A 21,461-nucleotide genomic window follows, 5' to 3' on the forward strand; every position below is an offset into this window, starting at 1 on the left:
CAGCCAGGGCTACACACCTTGGTGTGTTCCTCAGCCCTGGGAGACCCTGTCTTAAAACTAGCTAGATGACTCCTGAGGAACGACACCAGAGGATATCCTCTGCTGTCCACACACACCTGCACACACATGTGCACACACACCTGCACACACATGTGCACACACATATGACGTCTACCCTTCCAGCTGAGTTTTGACTTGCCTGTCCAATGGAGAGTCATCTTGATTTTGCTCTGTATTGAGAAAGAACCCACTGTGTGCATGAAGGCTGGAAACCGAAGCCTCAGCTCTCACGTCAGAACTGTGCTATGGTCAGTGGCAGCATCTGGGCATCCTGTCTCATGACATGTGTGCATTAACTATTGCCCAATGCAGGATGCATGAACTCTATTCCCTGGTCTGGTCATTCTACTCGCATGTTCAAAGGTGCTTTACTCATCTTGTTGCAATGGGTTGAACTTCCATTTCTGCAGAGGGATGTGGAAAACAAGGACCATTCTTAACTACTGTTCTCAGCGTGGAGGCAGCACAAAGCAATCCTACTTCTCAGGCCAGTTGCCAGTCAGCATACTTTCACATCAGAGACTGACTTTTCTGTGCGTTGGTATAGATTGCATATTGGCTGAACATCTGAAGCCAACTGTAGGCTTTGCCTGCGTGTACACAATACTAGTGACTCTTGCATTCTTACTTTTGACTCACGTCTTAATCAGGCTTGATAACAAGTATCAATATGTGCTTGGTAAACGAGGAAATTTCCTGTCGCACTGTCTATTCACATGTACATGTTGTTCTCTTGAGCTCAGTGGAAATGATAATAATTTTCCATTTCTGGGTATGCTGTGACCTTAATCCAGGACTCTTCTTCTGTTATTAGGATGGGCAATCACTGGGCTGTGATTGTAGCACTCAGAACAGCGGCTTGCTTTCAACATTCTCAGGACCCTGGTCTGCACACGGTTCTGTTGCACAGGGCCCTGGCCTGCACACAGTTCTGTTGCACAGGGCCCTGGCCTGCACACGGTTCTGTTGCACACGGCCCTGGCCTGCACACGGTTCTGCCTCACACGGCCCTGGTCTGCACACGGTTCTGTTGCACAGGGCCCTGGCCTGCCCACAGTACTGTTGCACACGGCCCTGGCCTGCACACGGCCCTGGCCTGCACACGGTTCTGCCTCACACGGCCCTGGCCTGTACACGGTTCTGCTGCACAGAGCTCTGGCCTGCACACAGTTTTGCAGTGAGACTTCAGTCTCAGAGTGCTTCCTGTCATGAGCTTTGTCGTGATTTCTTCTAGCTTGGTTTTGTTCTTCTGAGTTGGTTTTGTCCAGAGCTGAAGGCAGAATGTTTGATAGTTGGGGAGACAGAGGGAGATAGATAGATTTTGAGAACGCGCCCCTCCCATGGAGATGAGTTATGAATGTGCTACCTTTACTTTTAGGCAGGCCATGAGCAGAAAGAAATGAATAAAGTTATTAGTAATTGGCAATATTTGCTGCCTAGCAGGAAAGAAGAAAAATGTATGTTCAAAGTGTAAGGGGCTGGGATGTGGCTCAGTTGGTAGAGGGCTCGCCTGGAGTGGAAGCCCTGGCTCCATCTCAGTACCGCACACAGGATGCAAAACCGCATGCTTAGGTTTCCAGGTATGTAGCAAGTTTGAGGGCAGCCTGGTCTACATGAGACAGTGCCTCAAAGCATATATAAATCAAAATTCAAAGAAGGAGGCAGCACATGGAGAAAGTAATGAAAGCCACTTAATGCCCAAGTGACTGTCAAGTGTGTGTGTGTGTGTTTATATGCTGAGGATGACCTTGAACTTCTGACCCTCCCTTATGGAATATTGTTATTACAGTATACCGTGAAGCTGGCTCCTGAAGCACGTGTGGTAGCTGCCTCGTGCCTCTTCATACAGATGCTGTAAACTTTATTTCATTGGTGTCATTCTGTGGGCAGTTTAAATGTTTTTACTTCCTGAGCATTACAACACTGTGTGCATTTCTGCTTAGCCATAATCATGGTGTTGAACTTTACTTTTTCCCTTAATATAAATTCCCAGAAATCGAATTGCAAGGTCAAATGCCATGCATATTCATTAAGGATGTTAATACCTATGGTCCAGAGGGGGAAATTATTTACAGAAATAAAGACAAAAAGTCAGGCATAGTAGCTCATGCCTAAAACTCCGACATTCATGATACAGACTGAGGAGGACAAAGAGTTCAAGGCTATCCTCAGCTAGATCCAGGCTAGCCTGAGCTACATGATACCCTATCCCCCAAATCCTCAAGCACAATAAATAAAATAAACATAGGTAGCAGCAGTTTATGAGGTGATTTATGAAAATGTTAAATTTCTGATAATTTTTTTTCCAAGAATCACTACTAAAGTTGGTGCAACTGAGAGTGCCCTAGTTGGCTGGATCTCTGCACATTTCACTATTTCCACTGAATTTCACTCTTATTTTTCATCTTGATACATTTCACCCTTTATTAGTTATTACATAAGTTTAAATCTTCTCATAAAAATTGAGGAAAAAGGAAAAGAAACAAAACAAAAACGGGGCTGTGGATGTAGCTCAGTTGGCAGAACTTCGGTTCGACGGTGTGAAGTTTCCGTTCCCTCGCCAGCACTACATAAAACAGGCAGAGGACCACATATCTGCGCTCCCAGGACTCTAGGAGTGGCAGGAGTACCAGAAATGAAGGGTTATCCTTGGCTATCTGCAGAGTTTAAGGTCAGCCTGGGCTACTGACACCCTGCCTCAAAGCAAACTTTCCTAGTACACATTCATAACAGTACCATGTACCAAGTGCTAAGCAGTTGGATTCCAAGTGCATTTTACTTGACTTAAGTCTCACCATCCTCCTACGAGGAGGTAGCAGCCTCTCACTGACATCTTATGCGCACAGTACTAGGCCCAGAGAGAGTCTGACGTGAATTGACCAGAATCCCATATGTCTAATATCAGCATTACAGCCTGACTCATAACCACCGCTCTGACTGATGACCAACACACTCATCAGCATTTGCTGAGCATCTGCTGAGAGCAAGGCACTGTTAGGAAGCAGATGCAGGAGAGAGAAGCATGGCGTTTCGGGAAAGGAAACAGATGCCTCCACCGGTGTGTCATAAGATGCAGTGTAGACTCAGAAAAGCATGGCAGCTGGGTGCACGGGGGCCGGGGGGAGGGGGCGCGGAGAGGATGGCTTGCTGAGAGGGTAAGAGGGGCATGCTTGGCAAGAAAAGGTATTGCTCGACCTGGCTTTTAAAGGCATCGGGGCGTGTGGGGTGGAATGGAGAGTGAGTGCAGACAGCAGAAGGATCGTTCTAAGGTCCAGGAGACAGAGGAATACAAGTAGCCACAAGGAAGGGTGTGGTGGCGATGCTGGAGATAGTGGGGAACTGGGTTATAATGTGAAGTAAGGTCAGGCAGAGTCTTATTAAATGTAGAAGAGTGTTTGATCTTATAACTGTAATTAGTAGAGACCAGAGACAGGAGGAACAAAAAGACCTGTGGTGGCCTGGCCAGTTTCCACAGTCTAGAGTCACCTGGGAAGAGGGAGCCTCCGTTGATGAGTTGACTTGTTGGTATCGGCCCGTGGGTGGATCTCAGTTCGTGACTGCTGTAGAGGGCCATGCCCGCCATGGGCAGCTCCGTATGTGGGCAGGTGGGCTTGGGCTACCCAGGAAGCTGGCTGAGCCTGAGCCAGTGAGCGAGGCAGGAAGCAGTGGTCTGCGTCAGTTCCTGCTTCCCCTGCCCTGACTTACCTTGGTGATGGACTGTGAGCTGGAAGCGCAGGCTGCACAAGACCCCCTTTCCTCCTCAAAGCTGCTTTAGGCCGTGGTGTTTACCATAGTGATGACGCAACACCAGCCAGAACATGTGGGGGAAGAAGATGCGGACATTTGGGCAGTGCAAAGATTTGCTATTTAGATGGATGTAGGGACCAACACGGAGAAAGCAAAGATTTGTCCTGGGCTTTGGCCCTGGGTGGTGGGTATCTGGGTGCTCATTAGTAAAATGAGAGGAGCATTCGGAGCAGGGGCCGAGGCAGAGGCGGGGATTAAGTTGAACTGATGGAGTCTGAGGTGGTCAGCAGCACTTGAAAGGTGTGCTCCTCTCTTTGAGGGTTGGGAATGGGCATGTGGTGTTCAGTACTTTGAAAATGTTGTTGTCAGCAGGAATAGAGAAGGAACATCCGGAGTCACCAACAGGTTAGACAGAGAGAGCAGTGGACAGGGGATGGGGTGGGGGCTGGGTAAGGCCCTTCGTCAGCTGGAAAACTGCGATGGAGAGAAAAGAGAGTAAGGGAGGTGGGGAGAGACCTGGAGTGCACTGAGCTGGGAAACCTGCGAGAGAGCCGCTGCAAGGGCAGCAGTTGGTGGACAGTGGGAGGAAGATGCCCCAGAGAGTCCCAAGGTAAATTATGACTGAAAAAGGTCCTGCCACTTGGTAGGTGGCTGTTCAGAGAGCTCTCTCAGTAGGACGCTAGAGAAAGGGAGTCTGGGCTGTGTTGGGAAATGTGAGAACACAAACACACTCGTAAGATACATTTAAAACATGAATGCAGTGTGGACAAGACTAAGGATGCATCTCAGTGGGAGACAAGGAGGCAGGATCACTTCTGGGCTGGGACAGGAGGGAAGGAAAGTGATTTCTAGGCAGAGGCTCTAGGGAAATGAGAAGCACAGAATTGAAGTCCAGATGAAAGGGTTGTCTGCTACAATGGTGTGCACTACAGAGGGGGGGATGATTAAGAGTCATATACTGCAGGGGGGGTGTCTCTCACACTAGAAAGAGATTGCTTGTGAACATGAGGACCAATGCTCAATCTCTAGGACAGACATGAAAAAACAAAAACAAAAACAAAAAAACCGCAGGCATGATGGTCCTAGCCTTCAATCCCAGCACTGGGAAAGAAAAGACAAGTGGGTCCCTGGCACTTGCTGGTCAGTCAGCCTGGCCTTTTAGGAGAATTCCAAGCCAGTATCAAATAATAATAATAATAATAATAATAATAATAATAATAATAATAATAATAACAACAACAACAATAAAAATAACTAGTAAAAAATTTTAAGAGAATGGAAGCCACCTGAGGAACCTCATCCACAGTTGCTCTTTGATTACAAATGTGTATCTCCATCCCTCCCGACACAAACCCAAGAAGAAAAGGCTCAGTATAGAGGCAGAAGGGAAAGAAAATGAGGAGTTACTCCTTATGGCCTCTGGATTTGGGTAGGACAGAGATGCAGTGATCCAAGGAGCACCTGGGCCAGGGAAAAGGTCAGCAGAGAGCTGAGGGGAGGGCGTAGGGCAGGCGTGTTAAGGGATGCAGCCCAGTGCACCCTTTGCTTGCCCATGGCAAAAATAAGCAGTGAGGGACCTCCATCCCTGAAGCGTCACATCTGCCTCTATAAAACTCTTGTGTTCAGTCTTCTATGGGACCTCCCATTCCTGACTCTTTCACTGAAGGAAAGTGTTAAGGTACCACCCTGCCTGCTGTAAAACAGTGCATGAGGACACACAAGAGTGTATGTGTTTTCTATGTTCTCAACTTACCAAGTGGGATTACATTTGCATGAGGAACCTGAAAGTGTGATGTGTAGCCCAAAGCAACTTTACAAGTGATTCTTATTCAGGCAAGTTGTTTTCCACGGTCACACACCCAGTACTGTGCTTCTGGTGCTACAGTTTTTTTTTTCTCCTAACACAGGGAATGCTCTAAAGCTTAATATTTTAATTATACAGTTTGCTGAGTATTTTGGCACATTTGAAGTCTATTTCAACGCATGCCTTCAGAGACCTGTGCGTCTGAGGGTCGCACAGAGATTTCTCTGCTGGCGTTGAGCTAATTCTATGGAAGCTTTTGACTCAACTACTCATGACCCATTCCAGGAAACACATTAGGAAGGAGCCAGCAGATAAGAGCCCTCCAGCTTAGGAAGGACTGCTTCTGGAAACTGCAGGGCATGAGATAAGGCTTGCTATAGGGGAGGTGACTACCCGACCGCACGCTTGGGTGATGGAGCGGCTCTCAGTAAGCTTTGTGCACAGGCTGATAAACTCTGCACCAAGTGAATCAAGAATCCCATTGCATCAATAGCTTGGCCTCCAAGGCCAGTGACCAGTGTGATTAGTTATTATGGGGGCCACCAAAACATGGGGCATGCAAATTTTATAACGGGGGTTCTGGTCACATTAAATCACCTCCACACGTTTTTGACATTTATGGTACCCCAAGGTATGCTGCACAGAAGTGATGGGTTGGGGTGCATCCTAAACAGAGTGATAGGGTTTGGAGTTTGAGGGGTGCTGGACCATTCGTGTGCCCTTTGACCGCAGTGACATATGCTATTTACTTAGGTTCCTCGTTGTTGAAGGAAACTCGCAATAGCTAGAGGTATAGTAGGGGATTTGAACTCAAGACTTATACTGAGAGACCAGAGAGGTGGAGTGACTGCACTGCCAGTCATGGATAAACCCAGGACCAGCCCTGGCTAGCACTGAGCCACTGTGTCTATTAAATAAAAGACAAGAAACGAAGAGGAGGCTGTATGTACAATGCACGGTGACTCACATTTACAGTTCCCTAAGTGCTTCTGAGATGAGGTAAAGTAACACGGAGAAAATAGCCGCTCGGAGGCGAGATCAGGGTGAGTACATACACATCCCAGGAAGACTGTTCTCTCAGCATCAGCTTTGGCCTGGACCGTCTGTTCTGCTTCCCACTGCTGGGGTGAGATTTAGCTCAGGGCTCAGTAACTATCTTACCTCCGCTTTCTTCCCTCTTATTCTCCATTTGTCTCCTCATGTCTCTCTCCTCTAGACGATCCTGGTAGGGCATTGGATAGTACAAGAGTCACTCTACCCTCCTGCTAGCCTTCTGTGCTGAGGCTGTGCCCTCTGTCCCAGGCATGGGGCACAATCTTCAAAGACAGAGAGTCTCCTGCCTAGAAGCTGCAGATGTACGTCACCCCGCTTAAAAATAACCCTGAGCATTATAGGGCTATCTTCTCTTTAAACATGACAAAGGGCTGCTCTGGAAATAAATTCTCATCTTTTGGGGGGGGGGGAGGTATACTGGTTTTTCCCTGTGTCATAGGTACAGTAGTAGGGTCCTTCGTGGAAACACTGTTGTTGGACTCTTAAGGGGGTTGAAAAATTGTTCCCCCAGTCTTAGACCAGGATGCCATGCAGCCCCCAGAGCTGTCCTTGGTTTCTGGTTTCCTACATTTCCTCATTATTATTGTGAGCAGCGAATCGCTGCCTCCCTCCCTGGCAGACTGCATCCCAAATACTATTTGTCATTAGCTTATTTAATACATGGTGGTTTCCAGATGTGGTCATACAGTTTGTAAGTGGAGTCAGAATATGACAACCAGCCACCTGGGCCCCTGAACCCGCCATCTTGCCCGTCCTTATAGAATGCTTCTCAACGTTTGGGAATCAAGGGATTTAATTTTTTTTTTGTCAAGGAGATGGGTGTGGAAAGGTCTTGTGCTATTCCCTTAGCTTGTTTGTGCATCTAGACTAAGAAAATGTGGGCGAACAAACTTTTGTATATTTCTCCCCCATGTGTATTGTTTTCTGTGAATTGCTGATCCATTGACTTTATAGATTTTCACATTGAGTTATTTGTTTGTTTTCTTCTTGAGCTTGGAGAGGAGCCACTTATGTGTTGTTTATTCAAAGTGTTGTCTCACAGTTATTATCTGTATTACACGAGCAACCTTATCCCCCTAGGAAATACACACGCACAGTGAAGGACATGGCTTGAGAACCAGAGGATCACAGCGCAGAGGAGCGGCCAGGGTGGCCTCTTAGCACTGCCCCCGGTGGTGTAGTTCTAAGACCCTGTGTGTCCCATCAGGGAATCTTTCATTCAGAGATAACTGAGGAAGATATGAATAATAATGACGTATCAACATAGACTTTGGACATAAACACAAAACTTAGATTATGAATTCATTCCAGACTGGACAGATCACCCAGAAAAGAGCTTCTCATTTCAGCTGTCTGAATAATTTCACTTAGGACAGCACGTGTTGATATGTGTGCACATGTGTGTGTGTGTGTGTGTGTGCTTGCATGTGTGTTAGAGTGTCCCGTTCAGCAAGACTAACTTGCTAGTGAGATCAGGGACCCTCCCACCTGCTTCTCTAGATTTAGGATCCCAGGGGTCACGGCACCTGGTTTGTGGCATGGGTTCTGGGGACAGGAACTTGGGTCCTCATACTTTTCACAGCAAACACTTTACTCACTGGTTCCTTTCACCAGCCCCCTCTGTGGCACCATTTTAGTGTGCTAGCTCCTCCCACTATACCTGCCTTAGGCTTTCGAGAGGATGCACGCTGCATCTCTAGGCTTCCACTCTGATTTTGGTGTCTGCCTCGAGTAGAGAGCAGGATGGTAGCTGTAGGTGCCATACGTGTCCGTTGGTCAGCGAGATGCTCACTCCTCCGAGGATCATTCGAGGCTCTGCAGGTTAGAACACCCAATGATGGGAGCCAAGCCAGGCTAGCCCCCAGGTTCAAAGTCCTCATCTCTTGAGCAAAGGATTGTAATATTGACATATCTACCTCCTGGGAGTGTCATGGCCTTTAACTGAGATATATTTCTTCCCCCTATCATCCATCCATCCACCTACCCACCCACCCATCTTTCTTTCTTTCTTTCCTGATAACTATTTGTTCATAAAAACTGTAAAGTTCCATACAAGATGTAGAGTGTATCAGGTTACTGTTACTGTGCCTAGAGTATGGTTCTGACTTTTTAAAAATGTTATTTCTGCTGAGACTCTGAAGAGAAAGCCAGGGTACATCTGTTGTATGGGCTGCAGGTGTGAACTGGCTGTACGTACTCAGGTGGCCCATGTGTCATTCATAGACACAGACACTATGTCTGCTTGGTGACAGGGGCAGGAGCTTCCTTGTCATCTGTAAAGTAAATATGAATTTCCTTTATTCCAAAATGTTCTGGTGAGAACGATCAGTCAATGGAAAGGTTCCAAGCAGAGTTACTCTTTTTGAGTAGATCTCACTAGCCAGGCACTCTCGGGACTTTTCAACTTATCCACATGAGTTTTTATTTATTTTTATTTTTTTATTGTTTTGGTTTTTCGAGACATAGTTTCTCTGTGTAGCCTTGGCTGTCCTGGACTCACTTTGTAGACCAGGCTGGCCTCGAACTCACAATGATCCACCTGCCTCTACCTCCCAAATGCTGGGATTAAAGGCGTGCACCACCATGCCTGGCTCCCACATGAGTTTGTAAAAAGCACATTGTACTCCATCTGTAAGTGGGAACCCGGCAAGTCTGCACATCCTAGGTCTGCCTGGCACCTCGGGCAGTAAATACTTCTGTCTTTGTTTGTGGAAGCCACTGGGGTCATCCGACATGTTTGATTTAGGCCCATCTCCCTCAGAACAAAAGATGGCCACACTTCCCCTTCCTCTTATTGCTATCATGTTTTTTCAAGAAGACAGGCTCGCCCCGACCCTGCCCCGTTCCCAGTGTTAGCTTGTTCATCTCTCTGGCAAGTCTTGTGTCTCAAGTGAACAAACGGGTCTATGAGAAAAGGCACACTCTGCCCCGGGTAGTATTTGTCAGTTCTTGTGTTTGTTCAGAGGCCCAGACATCCAGCTGACCCACACTCAGTGCCAACCGCGAGCTGCCAGCCAGAGGGGTGCATTCCAAGGGCTTTGCTTTCTTTCTTGGAGGAGGAGGAAGACGCAGAGGACAAGGACACTAAACCGATCATTGTTTGCATTGTTTTCTTAACTAGGAACCCCTTGCGCGTCCTGGTGTGGGCACGATGGGGTATTTGCTGGAGTCCTTATCATGGGAGCTTGTGTGCAAAGGAGTGAACCACTTTCAGTTTGGGGAGTGACTCACCGGCAAGGGTCTGTGGGGCTGGGCTGTTTCATAATGAGCATAACTAAACTGTTTGCGTTTCGAAGCACTAACTAGAGTCTGGCAGAATTTGGGTTTTCCTCTTGCAGTTCAGATGGAAAAGTGGTATTGAAGTTTATGAAGGATTGGCAGGATAGTGTGTCTAGATATTCTGAGAGAAGTGTCGGGCCTCGTGTTGCCCACGCAGATCCTGGGGCTCGTGGGTTGTGCACGGGTCCCCTGGCTTTCTTAGTCTCCTGTCATCCATTCCCTTGTCCCCCATTAGAGCATAGCCGAGCCTCCTCCAGTTTAGACGCTCATTTCCTTTAACAAGGCCTGCAGCTGGACCTTGCATCTTGCCTTTCTTAGAATTTTTTTTTTCACATTTTCCAGTTTTATCTCTTAGGATCTATCTCTTCCTGTCATAGCCGGAAACACGATAGCGGGGCTTAGGCAACTCTCCAGCCCCTTTCTCGCGGGTGAAGTCTGAAAGCAAATCACCCCGACCCATCTGCCGTGTCTGCAGCCTTCCTCATTTTCTCTGCCACCTAACAATAACATTCCTTAGAAAAGGTACACTTTTATCGACGGTCTCACCTGTGTGGCGGGGATTCTTTTTGGTCCTTATGAGAAGACGCACAGCGCACACTGCTGACATGCATTTCAACTTTAATTTTTAGCTTATTAGTTTTATAGCCTGTAATTTTTCTGTGTTTTTTTTCCATTTTCTGTCTTTGTTGTTGTGAGAATAGCAGGGGTTTGTATCTCAGACACTGCTTACCCCGTAGCCTTATTTTCCTGCTTACAGTAGGAAATAACCAAAGCCTACAAAGGCATTAGATTTTGGTCTTCTTTCAGGAGCATGAGGGAAGCATTTGAATGGCATGACATGCCCAGGCTGTAAAGGAGGAAGATCTGGACTGGGCTCCCCCTTCAGAAAATCGAAGGACAGTGCTTTGGGGACACGTGTAGGGCAGGGACGGTCAGAGGACAGCCTCCTGTGCTCATCCTCACACTCCACCATATTTGAGGCAGGATCTTCCTGTCTGTTTCTCATCTCACCACTGGAATGCTGGGATTTCAGGCGCGTGCTGCCGTGTCTGGCTTTCACGTGGGTTCTTTCTAAGGATACAAACTCAGCCCCCCATGAGTGTACACCAAGTGCTTCACCCACTGGGTCGTCTCCCCAGACCTCATGTGCCACTCTTACTGGGCAGTGTGGACACCCACAGAAAACAATCCTCCTTTTAGGGTTGATAAGCACTTGGATTCGTGGGTACCAACTGTAACCTCGAGCTAAACCACTGAATTTCTATTACTATTTTCCTGAAACTCTGGGTATCAAAAAAATGAGAAAACATATTTTATAACTTAGAATTCTTAAGCAGCATTTCCAAACAGTAGCATCTCATAAAGTACATCATAATGTGAGTTTTGCATAATCCCAAAGCTGTGGGTATTTTTCTTTGTAATTATAAGGTGTCATGTTTTGAGAAACCGAATCTTAGGGAAAGTGTTCACCCTGAATTCCAGGACTGTCTCATTTCCAGAGAAACCCTCTCATGCACTTGTGTGAGAAGTGAGCGGTGGGGACTCTGGGAAGCATTTCTGTGATGCAGAGCAGTGGGCACAGAACTCCTGTGAGCTCAGGCGCCAGGGAGGCAGGCGAGGCACTGTCCCAGGGCCACCATGCGCCTCCGTTGGAGCACCTGCACCCCCAGAGGTTGTGAAATGTCAGAACCTCTAACAACTGACTTCCCACCCTGGTTTCTAGGAAATGTTTTTGTTCTCTGAGGAGAACAGATACTCTATGGTCTCAGGCCCGCTCTCTTCCCCTTTCTCTTCCCCAACTGCCATTCTCCCTCTGAAAGAGCCCAGGGTATGCAGCCCTGCAGCTCTCCTCCACCCCCTTCAGATGGCTTCCTCTGCAGGTGTCACACTGTCATCCCACTCCTAGCCAAGTGGCTCGCTTAAAGGTGCAGCCCCACTGATGCGCACGGGCCATCTTGATGCTCTTTCTCTGACGTTGAAGGACAAAGAGCATCAGCAGCTGTGATGATGTACAAGAGAGAGCTTGTGGCTCTGAGTGCTGGTCCTAGAGTAGCCAGTCATGTGGGGTACAGGGGCGTCTCTGTAGGCAGAACCATCTGTTCATCTGGGGTGCCCATGGCAGAGAAGGAGTGGGAAGATTCTGAGAATGGGTGGGTGTAAGCAAATATCTGAGTATTTCATCTTCCAGGAGAGAACACAGTCTTACTTGTGCTCATATGGGTAGCCTGGAAAATGATGTGAAATAAGAATTTTCATATTAGATTTGATTATCTAGCTAGTGTTTTCCTTCCTGAATATATATTTTGAGAGGGAGAGAGAGAGAAGGAGGGGCGGAGATCATCAAGGGCAAAATTATCAAATAGGGAGGTAGACAATCTTTGTTTTAATTCTGGGAAATAAATTGCTATCAAATTCCTTCTTTCCTTCCTTCCTTCCTTTCTTCCTTCCTTCCTTCCTTTCTTCCTTCCTTTCTTCCCAAGACAGAGAGTCTCAACGTAACCTAGGCTGGCCGCAGAATTGTATAGCTGGGGATGGTGCTGAAGTAACCGCTGCCTGTTCCCCACAAGGGCTAGGACTATAGGCTTGCATTGTCCTGCCTGGATCATACCCTTCTCGTGGTGGCGGTCAGGGCCCCATGCATGCTTGGCCAGCATGCTAGCATGTGACATATATGCATGGCCTACTTTGTTCCCCTACATGGAATGTACAAGACAGCTCTGGAGGTTTGCCAGCATCTTTATAGACATTTGGGTAATTACGGGAGGGGACATGGCTGTACTTCCAGTTGTCCGAGGGCCTCTGTATTTGGGTTAGCTAAGGCCCTACAGGGTCCTGGTCTCTTCACCTAGAGGGTTCTTTACACAGTCTGTAAATAATTTACTGTGGTTCATGGTTCAGTGTGTGTGTATGTGTGTGTGTGTGTCTGTATGTCTCACTGTGTGTGTGCATGTGTGTGTATGTCTGTATGTCTCTGTGTGTGTATGTGTCTGTATGTCTGTGTGTGTATGTGTGCACACGTGTGTATGTATGTCTCTCTGTGTGTGTGTATGCCTGTGTGTCTATGTGTGTGTGTGTGTGTGTGTGTGTGTATATGTGTGTGTTTGTGCATGTTAGGGATAGCATAAGTCAATTTTGAGTGTATTTCTCAGTCCTGCCCCACCTGAGCTTATAGCTCACCACTTTGCCTAGGATGGCTGGCTAGGGAGATTCTGGGATCTGCAGTCTCTGCCTGAGACAGCCCCTGTATAGGAGCCCAGAGGTCTAGGTTTCAGCCCTGCTCGACATGCCTGTGTGGCAGGCTCTTCACCACTGAGCCCTCTGTCTGGCTCCAGCTGTTGACTTCCATGGACACAATTCTCTGATGGTGGTGTTCTTCGACTGTGTGCCTCGAGGTGTTCTACAGAGGCAGGTCAATACCAAGGCCATGTGTCTCAGTGACAGAAACTCCCCTCTGAGTAGGAGCCAAGACCATCAACGGTGTTTACAAGAATGGAGCAGAGATGCAGCAAAAAACAAAGTAACGGAGGCACTGGACTGGCTGTATCCAGTTGCATCTTAGACTGGACGGCAGAATCTGTGTGTGATGGGCCTGCTCCATTTAGATAGGCTGGCTGCAGCCCTTTCACAGGCATCTGACTCATGGCCGTTTACTTGGAGCCTTTCAAAATAGTCTTTTGTATAGATCTAGAATTTCCAAACTTTGAAAGTGCAGTGCTTGCGAAATCTTAAATATTTGTGATTCCTTGAAGACCAGAGTGGTTGCTTTTGATAGTGCGAAGAAAGACAGGACTAGCTTTGTGGGAAATTTCAACCAGGACTAACAAGTATCTTACACAAGGGTGGGGTGATTAAAGACAGAAAGGGAAATGTTTATTTTATATACTCACAGATACCACTTGTCTGTGAATGTCTGCTTTTTAAGTGGGAAGAATCTGTAGTTTGGGAAACAGAAGGAGATCGATGACTTACACTTGAGAGACATTTCATTTGCTCAAAGTGAGAGGCTCTGTCTACTTCAGAGAGCAAATATGAGAAGGGCAGCATGCTGCTGCGGCTTCACAGGCCTTTCTTTGCCTCCTTGGTGTAAAGCCATCACAGTGCCATCTGGGACCAGTGGCTCCAACTCCAGTGGCATCTAGGATGGTTGTGACCCAGGAGAGAGATTCATTTATAGCCATCAGCCTTCCTTATAGCTGGGGCCACAAAACCTTGTGTGGTCATACTCAAAAGCATATCCATCGTTTGTCTCAAGTTTGAAGGGGGCTGGACATATGCTGTCCTTGGAGTCTGCTCTTTGGAAAAGGGACCTCACATGGTTTAAGAAAACTCCTTTCCCAGTGGTGTCCCTGTGTCATCCTCAGGACAGAGGCACTAGCTCTCTCCGCTATCTGGAAGATCTCTGGGCCACCCTCCCAGCAGGCGTGGTGTGCTGGGCGGGATGGAGATGGGTCTAGTGGTCAGTCAGTCCCACTCTCTAAGGGCAAATCCATGAGAGCTCTTCATAACACACAACAGGTTCTTCTGACAGAACTAGAGCAAAGGACAGACAGATGGCAAGAGGGCTGATGGATGGCGGGGAGAAAGGACATCCATTAGAATGCATCGAGTACATACGCGAAACTGTCAGAGAACAAATTTAATTAAAGAAAAGAACAATATGAGGGCTTGAGGGAAGGAGATTAATTGCCCCAGGGGCTTGGGATAATGCCACGTCAAGCCCACGCCTGTGCGTCTAGTGTTAACTGTTTAGAGGCAGCAGAGGAGGCAGGCCCGAGTCTGGCCTACGGCATCTGTGTGCACAGGGGTCACTGTCTCTTAACCCACAGGGAAGGTCAGAACTCAAAAATTCCTTGGACTGTGTATGCCCTTGACAGAATACACCACTACTTTTTTGGGCTCCCTTTGGGGATGAACAATCTATGTCAGGTTTTTTTTTCCCTTTTCTATTTCATTTTCTTTTCTTTCTTTCTTTCTTTCTTTTTTTCAGAAACAACACAAAATAAATGTGAGGCAGTATTTGAAGGCAAAGGATTGCATAGCTAAATAGAATATTTGGGTTTTTACTTTCTGAGTGACTCTGGGGCCTTTCTTCCTCCCCTGTGTAAGACAGATGGCGAGAGTTCCATGAGCCTGTGTCTGGTCCTATCAGGCCCCACTGCAGGGGAATCTGAGCCCATCCCACAGTGGAAGTCTCCCTGCAGATGTGGGGAGCGTTAGATACTTTCCCCATGGCTATGCTAAACGCAACTTAACAAAGGGTTCACTCCAACTCGCAGTTTGAGCATTCGGTCCACTGTGTCAGGGAAGGCACAGTGGCAGAAGAGAGAGACAGCTGGCCACATTAGATCCCTAGACCAGAGGCAGAAAGAGATGGGCACTGGTGTTCAGCACCCCCTGCTCGTTTTTCTTCTGCTCAGGACCCTGGTCCATGGGGTGTTGTCACCTACATTTATAGTGAGTCCTCTTGCTTTAATTGATCCACTCTAGAGAATCCCAGGAAGACATATCCAGGGTTTTGTTGCCTCAGGTGACTGTAGGTCCTGTGAGGGTGATAGTCAGTGTCAGCTGTCCTACTTGGGGCAGGTGAGAAGAAGGCAGGAAGGCCATATCACAGTGGACCATGATATCAGGCGCTGATCTGTGCTATAGAAAGAGTAATGACGCAGGGTAGATTACGGCTAAGGTGGAGGAGCCTGGGGGTCAGGCCCCGGTAGGACAGTGCTCAGGAGGCTTCAGGAAGGAGGCGTCACTGGAGGAGATGTGAGGAATTCAGTAGAATACCCAGTCCTGAGAGCTGGCAAAGACCGCATTGCAGGTGGGCCTTTAGGCAGGCACCTTAGCCAAGCACCAGGAGGAGGTCAAGGCACAGGGCAGCAAGGACTCATTAAAAGTGGCAGCAGCGAGAAGATGCTTCCAGTGGATGGCTTGTGTCCAGCTCCCAGCACTAATGACCTCTCTACGATAGGCAACAAATGTGTGTATGTGTGTGTGTGTGTATGTGTAGCCTTGGGCATGTGCAACAGGCATGTGTGTACCCTAGAGTTCTGTTCATTATGTGAGGAGGCTTTATGATGAATTTGGGGGCAATAAACAGATGCCAATCATGTCTGCCACCACCACCTATTCCAATGCCAGCCGTGCCAGTCCATCATGGTACCTCCCTCCACTGTATATTGCTGGGGACAAACTGAGGACAAACTCATCAATGGGTGGCAGCAAGGGCGCTGGAGCTTCGGCTCCTAAGATTCCACTTTCAGCGTCTCCTCTGATGCTCTTATGCCTCTGTCCTGTGACATGGAGGAGAGAGGCGAGGCAGACCCTGCGAGTCAGAGCGGGGTGGAAATGAACTGACGGCACTAAAGTGTCCTAGTCCGAAGATGAGCTCTGAACACAAGACTTGGGTGATGCTGGTCTCATGGCCATGGCCATGTGAGATCAGATTTTGTCCACCTCCAGATAAAGGCATGATCAGACCAAGGCCCCAGGGGTAGAAGTGGGTATGTGAAGACCTCACGTGGGCACAGCTGAGACTCACACCAAGAACCACAGAGCAATTCAAGCCAGTGAGGAGCTATTCCAGAATCAAACAAAATTGTGAGGCTATAGGGAGAGGAGGGTGTTGGAGGTTAAACGGGGGGGGGGGGGAGAATTGCATTATGGGGGTTGGGGGAGCGATGTGGGGCTCGGTTACAGCGACACCTCAGAGCAGAAGTGAAGTGGGGGAAACTGAGAGTCTGGGAGGAGTTAGAAATCACAGTTTTATGCTTTTTTTCCCAGGCAAATATGAGAATGTATTTGCTTTCTATAGTAGCCTTAGCCTTCTTGAGGCTTTCATCTGTATGTATTATCCATGCAAGTGACATCAGTGGTGGTGGTGGCTGCTCACCCTGTGGCTTCTCTCCCTCTGCCATGTGAGGGCCACTGCTTTATGGTTGACTTCAATGTGCCCTCTGTATCCCTCCTTGGCTGGCAACGACTCTGGCTACCCAGGATGCCCAGGGGCTATTAGCAAGAAAGGAGTTAGGAGTCTGGGGAGATGGCTCAGATGCTAAAATGCTTGTCTGATCCTCAGAGTCACACCCAAAGCAGTTGGGAGCATGGGAAAGGTGGACCCTCTGGCTCTCTGCTCAGCTGGGCGAGCCTCCTTAGTGAGCTCCAGACCACTGAGAGACCCCGTCTCTAAGAGCAAAGACGATGACGCCCACAGTTGTCCTCTGGCTTCCAAATGCATGCACACATGCGTGCTCCTGCTGACATGACCACATGCACACACACGCATGCATAGCACATGGAGTATATTATGGTCCTTCATATTTGCAAAGTCTTCAGAAACTCCTTTAGTTGTTTTAATTGGTGGCTTCAAAGCCCAAGTATAGGGAAGTGGACTTTCTCGTGGTGTGTTATAATTGCCCATGTGGACCCTCAGTGGTTTGTCTTAATCTCTTACTGTTACTTGACTTAAAGGTTAAGCTTTATCATTAGCATGTAGTTAGCATGTACCTGTAGAGAGACGCAGCAGATGTAAGTTCCAGTGCATGCACTGGGATGTACGTCCACAGATAAGGAAGGGCACTGCCGGCTATGAGTTTTCCATGGCAGGATTTAAGCTAATCCAGGAAGTGAATGATGAAGCATGTTTGCTCACAGCCAGTGACTCACTCACCACATTTGTAACATGGTGCTCTGCTCCAGACTGGAGTCCCCTCTGGTGCAATACAAACACCAAATGCCCGATATGAAGGTTTCTTGAGACTGGGGTTAACTTGTGTCAATTTAGATTAGCCATGGGAATCCAAGCGCTTGTTGTGTATGAATTTGCCAAAGGCCAAGCTGGCTAAGTTATCCTTTCCCTAAACTGTGTGGCCTTTAAGGTGGGTTTCCCTGAACTTCAATTTATCTTCTTGCATTTGTGCAAAGTACAGTTTTCAGCGAGGTTTAGTTACTAAGCTGTGTCTAAGGATCCAGGCTGAATATGCTAAAGGCCAGGGGGGAGCCGGTGGGGAGCCGGTGGGGAGCTGGGGGGTGGGGAGTGCAGTCTTGGCTGCAGGCCTGAGACGTGTGATGGTGTTTCACACAGGTGCTAGTCACGTCGCCACCGTCAGGATCTCAGCCCCATCTCTGCTCCATAACAGCCCTTATAAAGAAAAGCATTCAGCTGGGGCTGGCTCACAGTTCAGAGGTTTGCTTCATTATCATCATGGCGGGAGGCATGGGGGCACGCAGGCAGTTTGGTCTGGAGAAGGAGCCAAGAGTTCTAAGGCTGCATCAGCAGGCAACAGGAAAAGAGAGAGGGGCACTGGGCCTGGCTTGAGCATCTGAGACATCAAAGCCCACCCCCCAGTGACTCACTTCCTCCAGCAAGGCCACGCCCCCAATAGTGCCACTTCCTGTGAGTCTATGGGAGCCATTTTCATTCAAAGCACCCCAATGGCTACGTACACTAAAGTGTCTTAACCTCAGCACTATTGTCACACTGGACCTGACACGTCTTTACTTTGGATATTGTCCTGCATATTGTAGGATGCTCAGAGGTAACCCTAATTTTCACCCATTAGATGCTAATGGCATGCTCCCTCAAGGGCTTTGTTGTGTTTTGTGGGCACACCTGTATTTATTTGCACTTGTGTATGTGCATGTGAGTGGATGGGCATGTGTGTGCATACCAAGGCCTGATGCTGACACTGGGAGACTCTGTCTTGTCCACTGGGGCAGGCCTTCACTTGATCCCAGAGCTGCCCAATACTGCTGGTCTCGCCAGCCAGCTTGTCCCAGGAGTCCTCTCACTGCCTTGTGAGAGCTGGAACTGCAGGAAGGCTTCCATGTCTGCGTGGGGCTTACATGGGTTCAAACCTCACCCTCGCTTGTGTGGCGAGTGCTCTGCCTGCTGGAATATCTTTGCAGCAATTTTGTACATAGGCCAAGTCCATCACTGCCAGGTGTTCCGAATGCCCGCATGGGAACAACTAACACAGTGGCTTAGTTTTTTCATTTTATTTTACTTCCAATTTTTAGAAAACGGGAATCATTCTCTCTACTCTTCTGATCTTGCTTCTTCTAACTCAAAGTCATGACACTGACAAAAGATTCATGACAAAATTTTCCTTATCACACTCAGGGCTACTTAATGACTTTTAATGACTGTTTAATATTCTGTGGGGTGGCGCTGTATCCCGAGCTAGCTCTATCATTCCTTCATCACGGACACTTACACAGGTCTTAGACCTTCACCTCCAGAGCACCGCGCTACAACCAGCATCTCGACATGCAAACTCTTGCAGATTCCCAGAAACAGAGCTGCGTCACGTCTGCTGTTCATTTTAAAAGATAATTACTGAGCCATCCGGTGACAGCATTTGGAGGAAGCTGTAAATTGGGCTTAAATTATGGAAGACTGGGCCGGATTCTGAAACCTCCGTGGACAATGGATGGGATCATTTGAATGATTTCTTAACAGGAAAAGAAACAAATACATTTGAGAGTTCAGTCCTAAAAAATAGAAAGGCCATGTTCTGGAGGAAGAGTTGGGGTTTTCAGTCCAGTGGCTGGATCCTTCGAGGCATGTTCCTCAGGTTTTGAGGGAGGCCATCGATGAACGAACAGTGGAGCTGTGTCTGTGGTGTCGTTCACCTCCATAATCAACGTAACCCATGTTAAGGAGCCAAAGCTGAAGAGAGGCTGGACTAAAGTCAGGTCGAGTGAGGCAATAACTTAAAACTATGTCGTGAAAGTCCCCTTAGCACTGGTGTACAACTGAAACTCTGGACCCAACTCCGTACAGCACAGTCTGCATACTATGTCACTGTTGAGTGACTTACAGTGCTAGTCTCTGTTTAAGACTTTGGATCATTTAAACACCACTTTTAATTTAATTTAATGCTCAGCCAGAGCAGCCCATCCTTTGAGTGGCATGCCTTCACTGTTCTATGCTTTTCCCCTGTAGAGACTTCGATGGAAAGAGACAAAAACACAACTTAGCATTGGAAGTCCGAGACCACAGTCCTCAGCGTAAGAAAATGAAGACTTCCTTCAGTGTGCTTGCGTGATTCGGCGAGCGTGACATTTCTGTTGGCCACTGAACTGTAAGTGGATTCATCTCTGGATTTGTAGTGTGTTACAGAGGACAGGACTGAGTTCAAATGAAGCTTTACTCCTTTTTACCAGGCTTACTGAAAAGCGGATAAGGGCTGCACATTGCTTATGTGCTGTGCGTCTGGAGTTTTGCCCAGAGCACCTTTGTTGCAATATGAAGGAATAGATGCCCTCCATGTGGCTCGGAGGGCCGTGTTAGCCCCCAGGCTCTGCGGAGCCTCTGGTCCTTGCTCAAAGCCCTTCAGCGGTACAAACATAAGCTGTCTAACTCCTCTCTGATGCCGTTGCTCCCAGGAAGACTGCTTTGCTGTCCCGTAAATGTTTTGACTGTGTGGAACAAAGCAAAGACTGGTTTTATATAGAGTTTTGGAAGCATTAAGTTCAGTGAGGGATTGGTTGAGCAAGGAGCTTAGTTATAGTAGTGTGCCAGCTTCTTAGAAGTGGGTTTGAGAAACTTGGGCTTGTTGCTGACTGGCTGGTTGTTGGAGTATTACTAAAGAAAATGCTTTGCTGTTGGCTTCAGTGGCTTCAGATGGGTCATGTGGTGACATGTTTCTGCCTTGAGAGACTGGCCACGAGTTATTCTTCCTATTTCTTTAGTCATGGGCTTAGGAACGTCAAATTCCTGGGAATATAATTGCTCAAAGAAGAGTGAATATGTTCACTCTTTGTTGGCTTCTGTAGAACGTCATCAGTCTATACGCCCATCAGTGAAGGCAATAAGACTCCTCAAGTATTTGATCTCTGCTAATCTAGTTGGTGAAGAAATCGTAAATCATCTTGACTACTCCCAAAAGTAAAGTTGGGAGACTGTGTTCATTGCGTGTGAGGGGACCGGGCACAGGTGTTCTTGTCCAGGTGGGCGTTTGTGGATGTAGGAGGTTGATCCCAGGTCTCTTCCTCAACCACCTCTCGTCTTACTGTTTGGGATACAGCCATCTATTGAATGTGGAGCTCACAGTTGTCCGGATTGACTGGCCAGTGCGCCACAGAATGTGCCTGTCTCTCCCGCACGTGTCTGGATCACAGATGTACCCCGTCTGGCTTTTCTGTGGCTTCTGGAGACCCAAACTCAAGTTCTTACATCTGTGTATTAGGCACTTACCCACTGACTCATCCTCTCAGCCCAGACCATGGTATATATAAAAAAAAATGTTTAACTATCTGTATGCTTCTGCTGTCATCTGACCTTTCATTTAGACTTTTACAATATTGATTTTTAAGGACCCGTTCGTTATGTCAGGGCATGTTTGTGGAGATCAGAGGGCAAGTTGTAGGAGCTGGTTTCTCTATTTTCAGTTTGTAGGTCTTGGGGGTAAAACTCAGGTTTTGCTGACCAGCATCGCCGGTGGCTGAGCCATTGTGCTGGCCTTAGAGATGACGTCTTCCTGTGCCTTCTCACGGCTCTTTAATGCAGTGGTTCTCAACC

This window comes from Acomys minous (genome assembly GCF_964271855.1).
Source record: "Acomys minous genome assembly, chromosome: 11".
NCBI lineage: Eukaryota > Metazoa > Chordata > Mammalia > Rodentia > Muridae > Acomys > Acomys minous.